Source organism: Callithrix jacchus, chromosome 12 (genome assembly GCF_049354715.1).
Source record: "Callithrix jacchus isolate 240 chromosome 12, calJac240_pri, whole genome shotgun sequence".
Classification (NCBI taxonomy): domain Eukaryota; kingdom Metazoa; phylum Chordata; class Mammalia; order Primates; family Cebidae; genus Callithrix; species Callithrix jacchus.
Genome location: NC_133513.1, coordinates 77,972,049 through 77,990,377, shown reverse-complemented (window position 1 = coordinate 77,990,377; position 18,329 = coordinate 77,972,049). Strand labels below are relative to the sequence as shown.

At 36.1% G+C, this 18,329-nt stretch overlaps 1 protein-coding gene and 1 long non-coding RNA gene across 7 annotated transcripts in view; one reads left to right on the top strand and one right to left on the bottom strand.

Annotated features, from left to right (window-relative positions):
* Positions 1-18,329, top strand: part of PRKG1 (protein kinase cGMP-dependent 1) — a 1,319,131-nt gene that overhangs the window by 1,233,193 nt on the left and 67,609 nt on the right. The window lies entirely within an intron of this gene.
* LOC103796739 (uncharacterized) overlaps positions 1-18,329 on the bottom strand; it is a 64,187-nt gene that overhangs the window by 6,676 nt on the left and 39,182 nt on the right. For both annotated transcript variants that reach the window (XR_004731559.3, XR_013524986.1), the window contains one exon: positions 8,806-8,878. This is a non-coding gene — a long non-coding RNA (uncharacterized LOC103796739). The remainder of the gene's footprint in view (positions 1-8,805; positions 8,879-18,329) is intronic.

The following is an 18,329-nucleotide window of genomic DNA, read 5'->3' as shown; positions in this document are numbered from 1 at the left end:
TTTTTATTTAGATTTGCATTTCTCTAATAATTAGTGATGTTGAGAATTTTTTCATATACTTGTTGGCTGCATGCATCTCTCTCTCTCTCTTTTTTTTTTTGAGACGGGGTTTCGTTCTTGTTACCCAGGCTGAAGTGCAATGGCGCAATCTCAGCTCACCACAACCTCCGCCTCCTGGGTTCAGGCAATTCTCCTGCCTCAGCCTCCTGAGTAGCTGGGATTACAGGGACCTGCCACCACGCCCAGCTAACTTTTTGTATTTTTAGTAGAGATGGGATTTCACCATGTTGACCAGGCTGGTCTCGATCTCTTGACCTCGTGATCCACCCGCCTCAGCCTCCCAAAGTGCTGGGATTACAGGTGTGAGCCACCGTGCCCGGCCGGCATGTCTCTTTTAAAGAGTGTCTGCTCATGTCCTTTTCTCACTGTTTAATGAGGTTGTTTGTTTCTTGCTTGTTAATTTGTTTAAGTTCCTTGTAGATTTTGGATATTAGCTCTTTGTCAGATGAATAGTTTGCAATATTTTCTTCCATTCTGTAGGTGGTCTGTTTACTCTGTTGATAGTTTCTTTGCAGAAAGAAGCTCTTTAGTTACATCCCATTTGTCAGCTTTTGTTTTTGTTGCAATTTCTTTTGGTGCCTTTATTATGAAATATTTGCCAGTGCCTATATCCAGAATGGTATTTCCTAGGTTATCTTCTAGGGTTTTTAATACTTTTATGATTTGCATTTAAGTATTTAATCCATCTTGAGTTGATTTTTATATACAGTATGAGGAAGGGGTCCAGTTTCAATCTTCTGCATGTAGCTAGCCAGTTATTCCAGCACTACTTATTAAATAGACAGTTATTTATCCATTGATTGTTTTCATTCACTTTGTCGAAGATCATATGGTTGTAGGTGTGCAGATTTATTTCTGGGCTCTATAGTCCATTCTGTTGGTTTATGTGTCTGTTTTTGTACTAGCACCATGCTGTTTTGGTTACCGTATCCTGTAATATAGTTTGAAGTCAAGTAATGTGATGCTTCTAAGTTTGTTCTTTTTGCTTAGGATTGATGTGGCTATTGGGCTTTTATTTATTTATTTTTTTCTTGGTTCCGTATAAATTTTAGAATAGCTTTTTTTTCTAATGTTATGAAAATATCATTGATAGTTTGATAGTAATAATACCGAATCTGTAAATTACTTTGAGCAGTATTGCCATTTTAATATTAATTCTGCCTATTTATGATCCTGAAATGTTTTTTCATTTGTTTGTGTCATCTCCAATTTCTTTCAGCAGTGTTGTGTAATTCACTTTGTAGAGATCTTTCACCTCCCTGACTAGCTGTAATCCTAGGTATTTTATTTTCTGTGTGGGTGGCTATTGTGAATGGGATTGCATTCTTAATTTGGCACTCAGTTTGTATGTTGTTGTTATAGAAATGCAAGTGATATATGTGCATTGATTTTGTGTCCTGAAACTTTGCTGAAGTTGTTTTCAGATTTAGGAATTTTCAAGTAGAGAATATGAATCTTTATAGATATAAAATCATATTGTCTGCAAACAGAGATAGTTTGACTTCCTTCTTCCTATTTGGATGCCTTTTATTTTTTTTCTCTTGCTGGATTGCTCTGGTTATGAGGTCCACTACTATGTTGAACATGAGTGGTGAGTATGGGCATCTTTGTCTTGTTCCAGTTCTCAGGAGGAATGCTTCCAGGTTTTGCTCATTCTGTATGACGTTGTCATAGACAATTTATGACAATTCTTATTATTTTGAAGTATGTTCCTTCAATGCCTACTTTGTCAAGGGTTTTAACATGAAGGGATGTTGCATTTTATCAAACTCCTTTTTGGGATCTACTGATACCATCCTGTGTTTTTGATTTTAGTTCCACTTATGTGATGAATCACATTTATTGATTTGTATATATTGAACTAACCTTGCATCCCAGTGATAAAGGGTACTTGATCATGGTAGATTAGCTTTTTGATGTGCTACTGGCATTTTGTTGAAGATTTTTACATCTATGTTCATCAAGGTTATTAGCCTGGTGATTTCTTTTTTGGTTGTGTCTCTGCTAGATTTTGGTATCAGAATGATGCTGGCCCCACAGAATGAATTAGGGGACAGTCCCACTTCCTCAGTTCTTTTGAATATTTTCCACAGGAATGATTCCAGTTCTTCTTTATACATTTATACATCTTATAGAATTTGGCTATCAATCCACCTGGGCTTTTCTTTCTTTGGTTTTTTTTTTTGTTGTTGTTGTTGTTGTTAATAGGGTTTTTATTACTGATTTAGTTTTGGAACAAATTATGATCTGTTTAGGGTTTCAATATCTCCCTCATTCAACCTTGGGGGGTGGTAAGTTTCCAGGAATTTATCCATTTCTTGTAGCTTTTCTAGTTTGTGTGCATAAAGGTGCTATAATAGTCTCTGAGGGTTTTGTATTTCAGTGGAGTCAGTGGCATTGTGACCATAGTTATGATCTTGTTATAGCCTTGCTTTTAAGCTGAGAATATTCATGAATCACTTTGAATGTAAAAGGCTTCCTTTCTTACATTACAAATGAAAGGCACTCAAGATAAAAAGGAAGACATTCCATTATAAAACTGTTCTTGAATCCTCTGCTTGTAGCTTAATCATGGGCTACGAAACATATAAACTATGATATTTTAGATCCTGTCATAATTTAAAAGTACTAACAAGATCTCTTCTGCAAACAATTCTGTTTGGCATAAACACTTTTTCTCTATCATATTTATCACATCACATAAATGTTATGGTAAAATGCTTTACCGTGAAATCCTGCAGCATCATCTATCTGCATATTTTTAACAGCTGAGTTCATCTTTAAATCAGCATTACCAAATCCACTTATGAACAACTGAAACAAATTCACAACCACTCAGAGCTAACACTAGGACACTTAGACACCATTAATGTTCTACTGGGAGTTTCAAGTAACACTGTATCCATTAAGAGAAAGGAAATTGTAGAAAGATGATCTTTAAGTCAATGACAAGTGAAATGGCAAATTATTTCTGCCCCAAAGGCAATAATTTTTCCATTAGCTATATTGTTCTTTTAAAAGCCTGTTCTTTAATTATTATTGTATAATTTATATATTCTACATAATTTATATTGGTTATAAGTTGATGTGTAGAAATATTCATATGAAGTTTGACTACAGCTAAACTACTAGCCTCACTTCAAAACACAATACTAAGAGTTTATTATTTAGAAGTCTTTTAAAGTTTGTCTCTAAATGTTTTTTGTTTTCACCGAAATAGTTTTAATAATGTAGAAAATATGCTTAAGAGAGACAATGATTTCAGCACATTTCTAACTATATTATATTTGAGTAAAACCCTAATTAAAGAAAAATGTTTTTGATAAATTGCCATTAGGCTTCTCTTACCAAGTGGAATACTGCCCTGGAGCAGGGTCCATAAACTTTTTCTGTAATGATCTTTGTAGTCAATATTTTCAGCCCTCCAGACCTACTCAGCTCTGCCATTTAGGACAGAAGCAGTCACAGGCAATATATAAACAAATGGAAATGACTGTGTTTTGATAAACTTTAGTTATGGAGCCTGAGACCTGAGTTTCATATAATTTTCATGTGTCAGAAAATATTACACCTCTTTTGATTTTATTTCCAACCATTTAAAAATGTCATAATCAATCTTAGTACACTTGCCACACAATAAAACAGGCCCTGGCTGGGTTTTGCCTTGAGTTGTCTATTACTAATTATTTATGTCAAGGGCCTCATCTAATATTAAAAGTAATTTTTGCAGGGAACTGATGAGCACGTGAGGAGAGTACTGAGAATGTCAAAGGAGTTTTAGAATCTTTTTCACAAAAAAGATTTTGCTCTTGACAGATGTTTTTTGCCGTAAGTCATAACCTCATGTGGCTTAGACTTCATCCAAAACTGAAATCTTGATTTTCCTCAAACCTGCTTCTTCTCTAATCTTCTCTATATCAGGAAGCAACAGCACCATCCACCCGCTTCTCCCTCATCACCCATCTCAAATCCGTTAGCAAATAATGTGTGCCTGTTCCTTCTAGGACTCCCTTATTGCCACCACCTGTTCATACCAACACTCTCTCTCACCTGAACCACCATGTTAATTCCCAGTTGACCTCCCCTTCCTGTGACTGTCTCCTCAGCAACAGTCTGTCTTTGGCAACGTATCTTGTTGTTTGCAAATCAGAAATATGATGATGTCACACTTACTAGCTGCAATCTTGGCCAAGTTAATGAAATACCTTAAGATCCCATTTCCACTTCTGTAAATGGAAGGAGTGATTTTCCATGCTTCTGATTTGATTTGAAGATTAAATGACTAATGTTAAACATTTAGGTGATGCCTATTCTGCAATCCCTACTTAATGAACTCGGGCCCATAAGATGGCAGCTACAATCATTATCATTGTCACTCTCCTAATTAAAGTGGATTGCTATTAGAATAAATTCAAAACGTGTCATCTCTTGTATCTTGCAGAAGCTACCTGCCTCTCCTTGCCTGCCTTATGTTTGAAGCTTGTTATGTTTCGGCCACTAGATCTTATTTTAGTTTCTCATGCATTCCAACCTCTCCAGGACGGTCACAACGGCACCTTCCTATTCCTGTCACTGGATTCTTTTTTTTTTTTTTTGAGACCGAGTTTGCTTTTTTTACCCAGGCTGGAGTGCAATGGCGCGATCTTGGCTCACTGCAACCTCTGCTTCCTAGGTTCAGGCAATTCTCCTGCCTCAGCCTCCTCAGTAGCTGGGATTACAGGCACGCACCACCATGCCCAGCTAATTTTTTTTTGTGTTTTTAGTAGAGACGGGGTTTCAACATGTTGACCACGTTGACCACGATGGTCTCGATCTCTTGACCTCGTGATCCACCCGCCTCAGCCTCCCAAAGTGCTGGGATTACAGGCTTGAGCCACCATGCCCGGCTGTCACTGGATTCTTAATGTAAATATCACTTTCTCAGAGAGGCCTTCCCTGACCACTCATTTAAAGAATATTCCCCACAAACTCACACCCTACACAATCACAGAACTCTGCTTGTTTCTTTTATAACAATTCTCATGGTATGTTATTTATTAATGTATTTATTTCTACATTTTTGTTAGAATATAACTTCCAGGAGAGAGATATAAGCCTGTCTCCTTCACCACTGTGCAAATATTGATCTTCTATAAACATTTAAGAAGAAAAATGAAATATCACAGCTATTTGCCAATTTTATTCAAATTCTGATACATTCATTTAAATTCAGCAAACTCTAGGTGGTCAGTAAGTAGACTCACTCATTCTTCTGTCCATGTATCCATCAAACATGTATCAAGTACCTTCTGAGTTAGGCCTGTGCAGATCATAGAGGATCAACAGCCTTGATAGTTGCTTTCGAAGAATTTATAACATAATTGCATAAGTTGTCATTTAAAAGTACATATCAAAAATATACAGATCAATGAGTCAATATACTTATTTCCTTCAGGCTTACGTTTGAATTTTCTTTTTCATTAAAACATTCATCATATAAAATAGCACCTCTAACTGGCGCCATCAGTTATATAGTAAACATTTATTGAACATGTACCAGTTGCTATATTAAGCAATGAAATTCTACTTGGATTTCTTTTTCCTGCTACATTTCACTTTTTAAGAAAAAGAAGCAAAAATCACACAAATCAGTTATCAGATATTCTGATGTTTTAAAGTTTTCAGGTTTTGTCTTGGGATCTGTATGCATATATCATGTTCTGCCTGGGCTCCAGTCTCCACAGGAATTCCTGTTGACCCTGATACACTGCAAGGTCACTCATACAAGGGAGATTATATTTTACCCAGTATGCTAACTATATCCAGAAAATATGTAGAGATATAGTCAAGAAATTTTTCAAAACTAATTATTTTAAAAAAAAACATTTCTGCCTGTAAAGAGCTTAAACCTTCATAATGCAAAGAACGAGGGCTTTTACGAGTTCAGCCTCACTTGCTTATTTAGTTCTCTTTAAGATTATGCATGCATTTAGAAATTGCTACCATCAGATGGTAAAATAATGATATTTTCCTGGGCCAAACCAACAGATTTTCACAATATATTATTAATTCAGACAGTTCTACTGGATTGTCTTTATTACAAATGAGAACATTAATTAAAACTTCCAAAATGAAGTCATTTTTAAAATACACAAACACCTATCCTGTTTAAAAAAAGAAAGAAAAGTAATTTAATAATTTGTTAGTAAAGTAACATGGGGGTGATAAATGTTACTATGGAAAGAAGAAGATATGAATGCACTTAAATGATCTGCTAATAACTGCGTGATCTGTGGCAATTCTACCCCTCCAGACTCAGTTTCTATATTGGAAAAAAATAGGTAAAACAACTTGTATAAAAAGATTTCTATAAATCTTACATTTCTAAAGTTACAGGAATTCAATGCTATTTAATTGAACATTGGCAGTGGGTTTTAATGCAATTAACTTTTTTATTAGGTGTTAAAACTTTTTTATTATGGGTTAATTTATTATTATTTATTATTATTTATTCTGTTAAATTTGTCTAAAGGTTTTCTTTAATAAAGAAACATTTTTGGACAGAAAAAGGAAAATGAGGTCCAAGAAAAACAGAAGTGGGGTACAGAAACAGCCGGATTGGTTACAGCTCAGCATCTGCTTTAGTCAGACAAGGTTTGAACAAATGGCCGCCAGTGATTGGGCAAAGCTCTCTGATTGAAACACGAAGATGTTACAGTCTGTTTACACCTCATTAGCTCATAGTTCACTGTATGGAGAAACCTTTAGAGCGAACTTAAAACTGGTAAGAAGGCAGCTTTAGGCTAAACTTAACACTGGTAATTCACTTGCCTCCTAAACTGTGAATGTAACTACCATCACAAACTTTAACACCTTCGAGAAGAGAATTTGTTTTTCCTGTTCCTTTATTTTTTTAAAAAAGAAATAATTAAAAAGATAACATATACTTTTTCCTCTCATATACTCTAGCTTTTCTATCTTTTCATGTGCATGATTGGTGGGGGGAGAAGAATGGGGTAGGGGAGAGAGAGAGACAGAGAAAGAGAAATACAAGTTACAAGGCAGAATTATTGTTCTGTTTGCATGAAACCCATGGATCACTTTCTCCACAGCAGAAATCTTTTCAGTAGCCTCAATCCATGTTTTGGCTTTATTTATTTATTTATTTTTATTATGCTTTAACTGGATTATGGAATAAAACAAAATTTCAATTTGATTTCTGTTCAATATTGTTTTTCTCAAAGGGATTGTAGCTTTTTCCTACTAAACAGTCAAATTTACCTTCAGTGAAAACACTAAAAGAAAATTGAACAGGAATTTCAACATAGAGTGACTTTGTCATAATAAAAGCAAGTTAGATATACATGGGAAACTTTAGCAATAAAGTGCTTTATATCAGTGGTCCTGATGACCACTGTGTACATATATGTTTGCACACTAAGAAATGGACTTTTGCATTTAAAGCAAATGAACTTTCAAATAGAGAGATAGTAATTCAGCTCTGAACAGAAGTCAATCACTATGTTATGACACAAAGAAATAGAAGTTTAGGCCTGGCCATCAAGACTCTCAGTTGACTTTTAATAGCTTTGCAAACTGAGTTGGCAACAAATATTTTCAAATGTGAAGAAAATCAGGAAACATCTCACCTGATTCTACTTGGTAAAAAATTTGTTATGAGTTTATTTAGGGCTCGTCATGAAAACTTCATCCCTTAGTTATGAAACTGAGTTGGCAACAAATATTTTCAAATGTGAAGAAAATCAGGAAACATCTCGCTTGATTCTATTTGGTAAAAAATTTGTTATGAGTTTATTTAAGGCTCGTCATGAAAACTTCATCCCTTAGTTATGACACTATGTCCTAACATGCAGAATCAGTGCAAATCTTAGCTGCTTTTTAGTGAAGCTCAAGGGAAAAGTCTTGATGACCAACATAAGGAAGAGTCCATTTTAACATAGCAGCAATACATTTATGAAATCCTAGCTGGAGCCAGTTCAGACATGGAAATAGGATGTGCCTTGTAGCTCAGTAGGGAAAAAAGAGCCACTTTTCTCATTGGACTTGTGGGGATTGGGAACAGGCAGCTGGGTTCAACTAAGTAGCTGAGCAGAGCCATCTTGCTTCCGGGAATGGAATAGTCGCTACGAGGTGGAGCTAGACACTGACTCAGCAGTGAGAGGAAGAGAAGCAGCAGCCACTGAGGAAGAGCACATCATCTACAGAGCAGATACAAATCCTTTAGGTAGTTGTCTTTTGAACTTCACTTTATATTCTACCTCTGTGGAAATGTTAAGTGCCTCCATTATAAATAACTTATAAATAATACTAACATAACACGTATAACACATTCCTGATATTTGCAAATAAAACTGTCCAGAAATTTTAAAAGGAAAACCAAACATACATTTAATACATTTATAAGAAATACCTTTTTAGAAAATAAAATGTATATGTTTTGTATATGTTTCAAAATTTGATGAGCATCTAAGATGTGGAATAAGCCTACTTTTTCAAAGTCTGATTGGCAAAGGAGAGAGTCCTAATTTGCAGATTCCATCCAATATATGCCAGCCATTCTCTGGGTGATTCACTGAGATGAATAATACACCCTGCCCAAACTCTAGGATCCCCCACTCTACAGTGGAGTGTTAGTACATAAGCATCCAATATGCTGGCACCCAAAAGTGCAACGGTAGCACAGAGGAAGTAAGGATTCTGCTTGGAAGGAGAGAAAGGAGAGAAAGTAATAAGATTTAAGGTTACCTTCCAGGATATACCTTGGGTGCGTATCTCTCACTGTTCTCCTTTAGCACAAAATCCACAACAGCATGAAAGTCTGCAAACAGAGAACAGTATGCCAGTGTCATTTTTAGATGCATAAACTTTGACATCACACATAACAGTGACATCTAAGGAATCACTCCCTCACTAACATTCAGTTTCCTTACCTATAAGGTGAATGTCGTACATAAACACCTCAGACTTTGGAGCAAAATTATATGAGAGTTTGTGTGTATAGTACTTTATGTAGTAGCTAGCATGCAGTAAGTACAATTACTCTAGGAAATTATTTTTATTTTCTAAAGAAATAGTAGCTATCGCTTCACAACAGAACATTTAAGGATTCTTTAATAGCCCTATGAGACTTAGAGTATGACATGTGAATGGAGTGGCTGTGAAGAAAGAGGCCAAATAAAGATTACACAGCAAAGTTCCATTAATGCCCCACAAAGGAATTCCAACTTGATGCAAATGTAATGGGAAAAACCCAGCGAACATGACTATGTGCTTTGGAACGTTAAATCTAGGGACAATTGGAAGATCATATGGAGCAGGCAACCAATTGAGAGGCCTTTCACTAGGGGAACAGTTTCTGCTATGAAAGCAGTAAGCCAGTTTTTATAATTTGTAGGTCATTTTGAATATTGTGATGGTTATTTGACTTTAATATACATTTTAACAGTTTCTACCATAATTCACATGATTTTTTTGTTAAGACAGCGATAAGTTTTTGCAAAAAAAAAAAAAAAATTGCCAGCACAAAGATGCCATTTTGGAGAGATGTATTATTATAAGTACAAAGTCTATTTTGGCCCAGGTGTGGTGGCTCACACCAATAATCCCCAACACTTTGGGAGGCCGAGGCAGGCAGATCCTCTGAGGTCAGGAGTTTGAGACCAGCCTGGCCAACATGGTGAAACCCCATCTCTACTAAAAGTACAAATATAGCCGGGCATGGTGGTGGGCATCTGTAATCCCTGCTACTTGGGAGGCTGAGGCAGGAGAATTGCTTGAACCTGGGAGGCAGAGGTTGCAGTGAGCCGAGAACATGCCATTGCACTCCAGCCTGGGTGACAAGAGCAAATATCCATCTCAAAAAGAAAGAAAGAAAAGTTTATTTTGAAGCTGACTTGGTATAAGCATCTTATGCTATAGTGCGAGATACACAGGCATCTAAAAAGTTAAAGCAGCAAGAAAAGAAAGCTGTTTTCTTTTGTGAATCTCAGGTCGGTGTACTTTTCAATATCACCTCAACATTTTCTCTTTTCCCCATGGGAAGATGTTTGAATACACATTGGTGGTATTCATACATTCATACATGTTTCAAAGTGAAATAATTTCTTTGTGAAATTTTAAATCATGAATTTGGATGGATAACCTTAAATATGAAAGACAGATGAAAGGAATGAAAAGATGTTAATATACATTTTTATAACGGTAATGTTAGAAACATAACTTTTGATTTTGATCTTACTCAGAATATCACTGACAAAAGGTAGATGACAACGTAGATATTTGATAGTTGTGTTCTAAAAGTGAAAATGTCATATCTAGTTGAGTATCTTAAGAAGCATAGATTGTTTCAGAACAACAAAACCACAAAGGCCTAACCTGGAGACAAACATTGTACTTTTGTGCCCTCCAGTGGCTATTTGGAGAGTATACCCATCCTCATAGAACCGTTCAAGAAACACAAAGTGGCTGAGAGCAAGCCAATGGCAAAGGAGACAAGCGAACTGTACACTCAGAGACCCTGAGGGTGTTTCTTTCTCTTTCATAAATTTACTGAAGTAAGAAGAGAGCTAGCAGATTTGGGAGATTCTTCAGACTGCTTCCAAGAATGCAAAGAAGCTACTGGTTTGGACTACATATGATTCCTTTGATCATTCTAACAAGCATTGCCAAGCAGAGAATGGAAGCTTAAATTTTTATTTCAATCAAAGACATTATGTATGGGACACAAATGACACTAAGCTTCTCACTCTGAGAAAGGTAGCTCTTCAGTCAGCAGACTCCCGTGCTGGGGATCCTTTGGGAAACCAGCAAATAGCTACTGGAATGCCAGGGAAATAGCTGCACATGCATTTTGCAGGAGCCTCAAAATCAAATCACACTGGCCGAGCAAAGAGTTTCGGCAATAAAATGTTAATTGAATAGTCAGAGTTTGATGGAACATCCAAATTAGAAAAATACCTGTTTATTAATATGGAAATTACCTATTTTCTCCTTTTTACCTTTCTGTATTAGTTTAGCCCCAGAATTAGATGCAGTTAATAGAGCCAGGCTGCAGAGCATCTTAGATAGATTTTGACTCCTATTTTATATGTGGCTGGAATTTCTGATATTATTTCTCCCATGGTCCTACAGGGAATAGAACCTTTGGCCTTTATATGGTTGTAGGTTTTGGTGGGGATTTTTAGATCGCTTTACTGTCTTGTTATGAGAATTAAATAGATCAAAATGTCTCTAATTTTCAAAATAACTTTTGTTTAAACCCAGTGACTGCTTAACTATTTTCAAAATACTTCTGAAAACTTTTTAGTTTTTCACAAATGGAAGCTTTCTTTTACTAGGCAGACAATTCTGTTTAATAAGTGGTTCAGATCCCGCATCAAAGTGAATTTAATAGCCTGGAGATCCTGTTTCACTTTCTGCGAGAACAAATCCTATAAATTGCATTCTATGTGCCATTCCATTTCCTGTCTGATGGTGATGCGGAAAAGCAGCTGTTGTGTGGGAACTGTTCAGAGCTGTGTTTCTCAAACCACAGGTCATGGAAGGGTGGTTAAGTAGGCCCTGTTTCCCTTTCTTCCAAAATAGCACCCAAGGCTCTTCTGACCTTGCCTCCTTCAACCTCTTAGTTGTAAGCCTACTAAGGAGTAAGTTTATCCAACTTCCTTTTGTTGTGTTTATTTTTAATTGGGAGGAATAAATACATATCCTGGGAGAGGCTAAAGTTATCTTGAGAGACATGTGGTATAAATATATATACACACACACAGACACATCCACATTCACATATATATACACACATTTTTAGGTATATATATACCTATACATATATATGTGTGTGTGTGTGTGTGTGTGTGTGTCTGTGTGTCCATGTACCTAAAAATTGTGTGTGTGTGTGTGTGTGTGTGTGTGTGTGTATGTAGAGTTCTCTTTTTTTTAGATTAGCATCAAATGAATCTCCTAGTCTAGGAACTAAAGCAAACCACATTGCTCTAATTTTAGTTCACCCTACCTTCAAACAATATTTTCACCCTGCCTTCAAATGGTACATAAAGAGATAGGTTTAATTATTCAATATGATATAATAGAAATAACAAGCCAGCATTAACCTAGGTTTACTCAAATAGCAAGGATTAAACAATATACAGTAGGTTGACAAATGCACTGTCTGCTACTGGATAGGAGACAACAGAAACAAGTTCCATTGGTGTCTTGGACATCTGATGGAAATGTACTAGCTGGGAAATAAACCGGACTTCAGCCCTGTTGATAGTGTAGACATCATCACGAAGGATATTTTAATAATTACACTGTGGCTAGCCCTTCTCTTCCTTCCTCCTTTACTCTTTAGTTGTAATTTGCATAATGAGTGAAACTCCTATTTTGCCTCTCATTCCAATGGCTTCTCTTAGAAAATTCATGGTTTAGAAAAATAGGTTAGGGCCAGGCACAGTGGCTCATGCTTGTAATCTCAGCACTTTGGGAGCCTGAGGCTGGCAGATGATGAGGTCAGGAGTTCAAGACCAGCCTAACCAACATGGTGAAACCCCAGCTCTGCTAAAAATACAAAAATTAGCGGGGCATGGTGGCACATGCCTGTAATCTTAACTGCTCAGGAATTTGAGGCAAGAGAATCAGTTGAACCCAAAAGGCGGAGGTTGCAGTGAACTGAGATTGCACCACTGCACTCCAGCCTGGGTGACAGAGCGAGACTCAGTCAAAAAGAGAAAGAAAGAGAAAGGAAGGAAGGAAACAGAGAGGGAGGGAAGGAAGGGAGGGAGGGAGGAAGGGAAGGAGGGAAGGAAGGAAGGAAGGAAGGAAGGAAGGAAGGAAGGAAGGAAGGAAGGAAGGAAGGAAGGAAGGAAAGAAGAAAGGAAAAAAATGGGTTAAAGTTTTGGGTTTCGGGTTTTTTTTTTTTTGTTGTTGTTGTTTTTAATAAAAACAGGATGAACTAACAGCTGACATCCATCAGAGAGACTGCTCTTTTGCCTGGCATTGAGGTCACAAGCACAAGGCGATGTAGAGACAGAACCTAAGAAATTATCGTAAAAAGCAATAAGATGACAACAGAAAGGACAAGTAGAAATTATTAAATGTTTTTAGACTTCTGGTTAAAAGAGATGTTTTTAAACCTTATCAAATCTGACCCACTTTCTTTTTGATTCAACATAAATGTACCCAATTGTATGAATAGCTGCAATAGAAAATTTTGGTTCACAGCAGCCGAGGCAGTAATCTCCAACCTGAATAGAAGTCTTAACTTCTAAACCATTTATACTTCTTAAAATTATATAAATTCTATGTTTATTACTTTAAAAATATTTGTTGCAAAAATAAATGTTTATTCTGGATTCTTAAATTAAAAATTTACAGGGATTAGGGTACTTTTTCAAGGTAAATTTCCCTTTTAATATCTTTCAAGTATTTGAAGAGCAAAGGAGCCGTTACTGTATTCAGGGCCTCCCAAGAAATGCAATTAGTGTTTATGAGTCTTATCTTCATTAATTAATATTTTAAACTAAACATTTTAACCATAATATAGTTAATGTTAATAATTTTAGTTTTCTGATATAAAATATAAGAGAATATTATGACCAGTCTCTGTATTCAACCAAAGCTAAATTCAACAGCAGTTAGATAAGCTGAAGATAAAAGATGAATGATAGCATATTTATTTAAAAATGAAACACAATTTTAAAAGGAAAAACAAAGAAGTATGTTCCCTTGTGGGACTTCTTTGTTTTCATAGTGCGCACTTGTAATACTTCTTCCTGTGTTCACACTAGATGTAAATGGGTTATAAAACATTTATATACTAGGATGAGTAGGTTTTGAGCCTGGGAGGGTTTAGTCATGTGCAACATATTTACAAACTTATGAGAATTAGAAAAATCATGGGAAAATAAAATAAAGAAATTAACTGAAAAGACTGGCAAGGTTTTAGCCAACTAGAAAGTGTAATTATAGTGTATTTTCCTTTAGATTACAAGCTGTCTGCATAAGTGTCCAGTAATCCTTTGAGTCTAAGATGCCTTAACTGATAATCTAGAATAGGATCAGGCAGAACCAATGAGGTAGGATGTAAATATTAATAACAAACAATCCCAACATCTTATTTTACACATTCATTTATTATTCTCCTCCAATAAGCTTTTATCCACAGTTGCTATAACAAACTACTAAACTGACTCTTTTTTTTCCACTGCCTAATAACAAACAGCAAAGTGCCTCAGGTGACCTGTTAGAAAGAAGGAGATGTAGCTGGGAAGAACCTAAGTAACCCCTATACTGGCCAACAACGTGTTGAATAACCAAGAATTAATTAGCTGACAATCACTCATCCTCTTGTTATTTTTTGTTAATCACTCAAGTGAATTTGCATGCAAATACTGGGGGCAAATAATAATTTCTTCTTACCCTTTTTGCTACCAAATACTGGTTATATTTATAATTATCCTGCCAAGAGCAAACTGTGCGATAGATCTTTAAATATTGCAAATGAAAGAGGCGGGGAGAAAAAAAATAAGCATACATCTCCCATTCATTTTTCTAAAGTAGTTTATTAATTCTTCTAGAAAGAAAGAAAGACTAAAGTTGGAAGGTCATCTTTACATTTCTGTGAAAATCATATTTGCCTCTGTAAACAAATTAGCAAAACACACTTCATTTTTATGGGATCCTTTCCAATATTCCATATTTTTTAAAAGTGGCATTGCTTTCCCTTAACTGCAGAACAAAGACAAGAAGCCTCTGTCTAGTCTTCAGAGTCTTCTAGGGTATGACCCCAGTGACATTCAGAATACTGTGAGTAGGATTTATGTATGACAACTGAGGCTGCATTATGAAGATGTTGTGTCCCCTGACTTACTCTCTGAGGTTGTTTGCTTCTTGGGAAGTCAGCTACCCTATCATGAAGACACTTAGGCAATTTGTGGAAAAGCTCACATGGGGAGGAAGTGGGCCCTTCTTCTAACAACTAGCACCAAGTGGCCAACTATGTGAGTGGGCATTTTGGAATTGCAGCTTCAGTTCTAGTCAGGCTTCATATGACTAAGGAGATGACATCTTTTTTTCTCTAATTTGACCTTGAAGTTCAGGAGTACATGTGCACGTTTGTTATATAGGTAAACTTGTGTCATGGGGGTCTGTCATACAGATTATTTTGTCACCCAGATATTAAGTATAATACCCATTTGTTATTTTTCATGATCCTCTCCCCCCGACCCTCCACCCTCCAAAATGCCCCAGTGTGTGTTGTTTCCCTCTATGTGTCCATGTATTTTCATCGTTTAGCTTCTACTTATAAATGGGAATATGCAGTATTTGGCTTTCCATTTATGTGTTAGTTTGCTAAGGATAATGGCCTGCAGCTCCATCCATGTTCCTGCAGAGGACATGATCTCATTCGTTTTATGACTGTATAAAAAGACTGTATACCATTTTATGACTGTATACCATTCCATGGTATATATGTACCACATTTTCTTTATCCAGTATACCAGTGATGGGCATTTAGGTTGCTTCTATGTCCTTGCTACTGTGAATAGTGCTTTGATGAACATATGTATACATATGTCTTTATAATTATTTACATTCTCTTGGGTGTTTAACCAGTAATGAGATTGCTGGATTGAATGGTATTTCTGTTTTTAGATGTTTGAGGAATCCCCACACTGCTTTCCACAATGGGTGAACTAATTTACACTCCCACCAACAATGTATAAGCATTCCTTTTTCTCCACAACCCCACCAGCATCTGTTATTTTTTTGGCTTTTTAAAAACAGCCATTCTGAGTGGTATGAGATAGTACCTCATTGTGGTTATGATGCATTTCTCTAATGCTCAGTGATGTTGAGCTTTTTTTTCATATGATTGTTGGCCACATGTATGGAGATGTCATCTTGATGGGCTAAGACAGAACTGCCCAGCTAAGTTGCTCCCAACTTCTGCCTCACAGAAACCATAATGTAATAAATGTTTATTGTTGTTTTAAGGCAATACATCTTGAGATAATTTGTTATGCAGCCTTAGATCAATAATATATAATCTGTATTAAAATTTAATGTAGAAGATGATCTGAATAAATGTCAGGATGAATTTTATTTTAAAAACAAAGTCAACACATCTTTTTAAAAATTTAAATTTTTTTAACTACTTAATATGAAAGTTAAGAATATTTGCACATTCCATATATCATGGTACTAAAGTTTTTTCATATGAAACCTAAAAATAAAAACTTTATTAATATTATTTTTAAAAGAAAACAAGAATATGAGCTATGTGTTAAGTTGTATTAATTTTTAAGTAATCCAAGTATTCATATTAATATTCACTGTCAGTGAAAAAATTAAATCAATAAATAAGGAGCTAAAACATCAGATATTTTTTACTTGTTTCACATACACAAACAAGATGATGATAAGCTGATATAAAGCAAGACCTTTTAAAGTCAACTGTGTGTACTAGAGGCTTAATATTTCTAAATATTGTGACAAATGCAAAATCAGACAGTTTCTTAATTCAAGATGCTTTTAGTCTCATTTGATAGTAAAAATCTAGTAAACACTTAAATACTAAGGGAGATTTTGGGGCTATTGGATTAAGTGCTTTCAGAAAACTGAAGAAATAAAACTGAAGCAGAGGTGGTTAGGTATTGATGAAAGTGGTTTGCGAAGATGGGTAAATGTCATTGATTTATGTTGGGCTTTGGAGTCTGGTAAGGGTGGAGATGAGTGTATTAGGTCACCAGCTGCTCCTCCTTCTCCCAGAGTCAGAGGTATTGGGTGAGTGGGTAAGGAGGCCTTGCCTTCCAGTAAACACTCCTTGATGTTCCCTTAGAGTCATCCCCTTGAAGACTTCCATACCTTCGATGACACCAGCAGGGGTGACCCCTTTTAAGCCATCAGAATAGTTCACCCATGGGAGCAGCATGGTGTTCCTCATTAGCCTGCTTTCACCCCTCTCCTGCTGTTTGGTGCTGCCCAAGTGTATTCTGAGAAGAATGGGAGTCCAGAGGGGGTTGGTTTTTAGACTTCCAATGATGCATGTAAACCAAAAAGCCAATCTGTAACTGATCCCTAAACTCCAAGCCTACTATAATGACATGAATTTCTGCCTAGATTCATGGTATTTTGTATTTCACAGTCTCATTTTCTTATAAATATTTCTCAATACAATTCTTCACCATTGGAAACACTAACCAGGAGTGAGAATACAGGATTTTCTAGGTAGATATGTAGATGAATGTATAAAGAGATGGATGGGTGAGAATCAGATAGTGGTTTAGCACAGGTTTTAGAGTCAGTCTGCCTGCATATAAAACCCAGTACAACTCCTTATGAAGCATGTGACATTGGAAAGTTAGTAAATTGTCTGTCTCAGTTTTCTCCAGAAGGTTGTAGTCATTTCTTGTAACAATTAGATGACAATAAGTATAAAAGACTTAGAATAATGCCTACCGCATATTATCTAGTCATTAAATAAAACAGCTATTTGTGTTTGGTGGTGCTGTTGATAGGAAAACATATTGCCTTGTTGTAATACTTGATGTTATCCCAAGTTTGCCTTCTCTGTATGTCTTCGCGAGTGTATAAAAACTCTTACCCATCCTATAGGCTAACCTAGTTTGTCATTCTTTTGAAACATTTGACTTTTACTGGTAACCACATTGACTTATCACTGGTTTGACCTACACTGACATTTCACTGAGTACCAGCTCGTATCCCCTTTCTCTTACTTAACAGCATCATCCTAGAAATTTTCTCCTTCATGTGAATCTTTTTCCTCACTCAAATCTTTAAAAACCAACCAACCAAACAAACAAAAACACTTTATCCCCATATCCCTACTTTGACTGCTAATCCAGTTCTTTGTTCCCATTTGAGAAAATTTCTTGCAATACATACAAGCATAGCATTTCTAATTCCTCACCTCCCATCCTTTCCCGAGGCTCTTATTCGTATTGCTCTACTAAGGTCACTATTGACCTCCACTTTCTGAAATTCAAGTTTTGATTATTATGTCTTATTTGACCTATCTGTAATTTTTGACACAGTTGCCCACTCCTCCTCCTTGAGACATTTTCTTCACTTGGCTTCTAGAATCTCATATGCTCCTTGTTTTCTTTCTTTCCCATTAGCTGTCCTGTCTCTGCTACTTTGTTTGGTTGGTCCTGAGCCTTCCAGTATTTCCATGTTGGCATACTTCACAACTCGATCCTTGATCTCTTCTCGTCTCTGTGTACCCTTTCGTCCTCGGTGATCTTCAGGTAGTC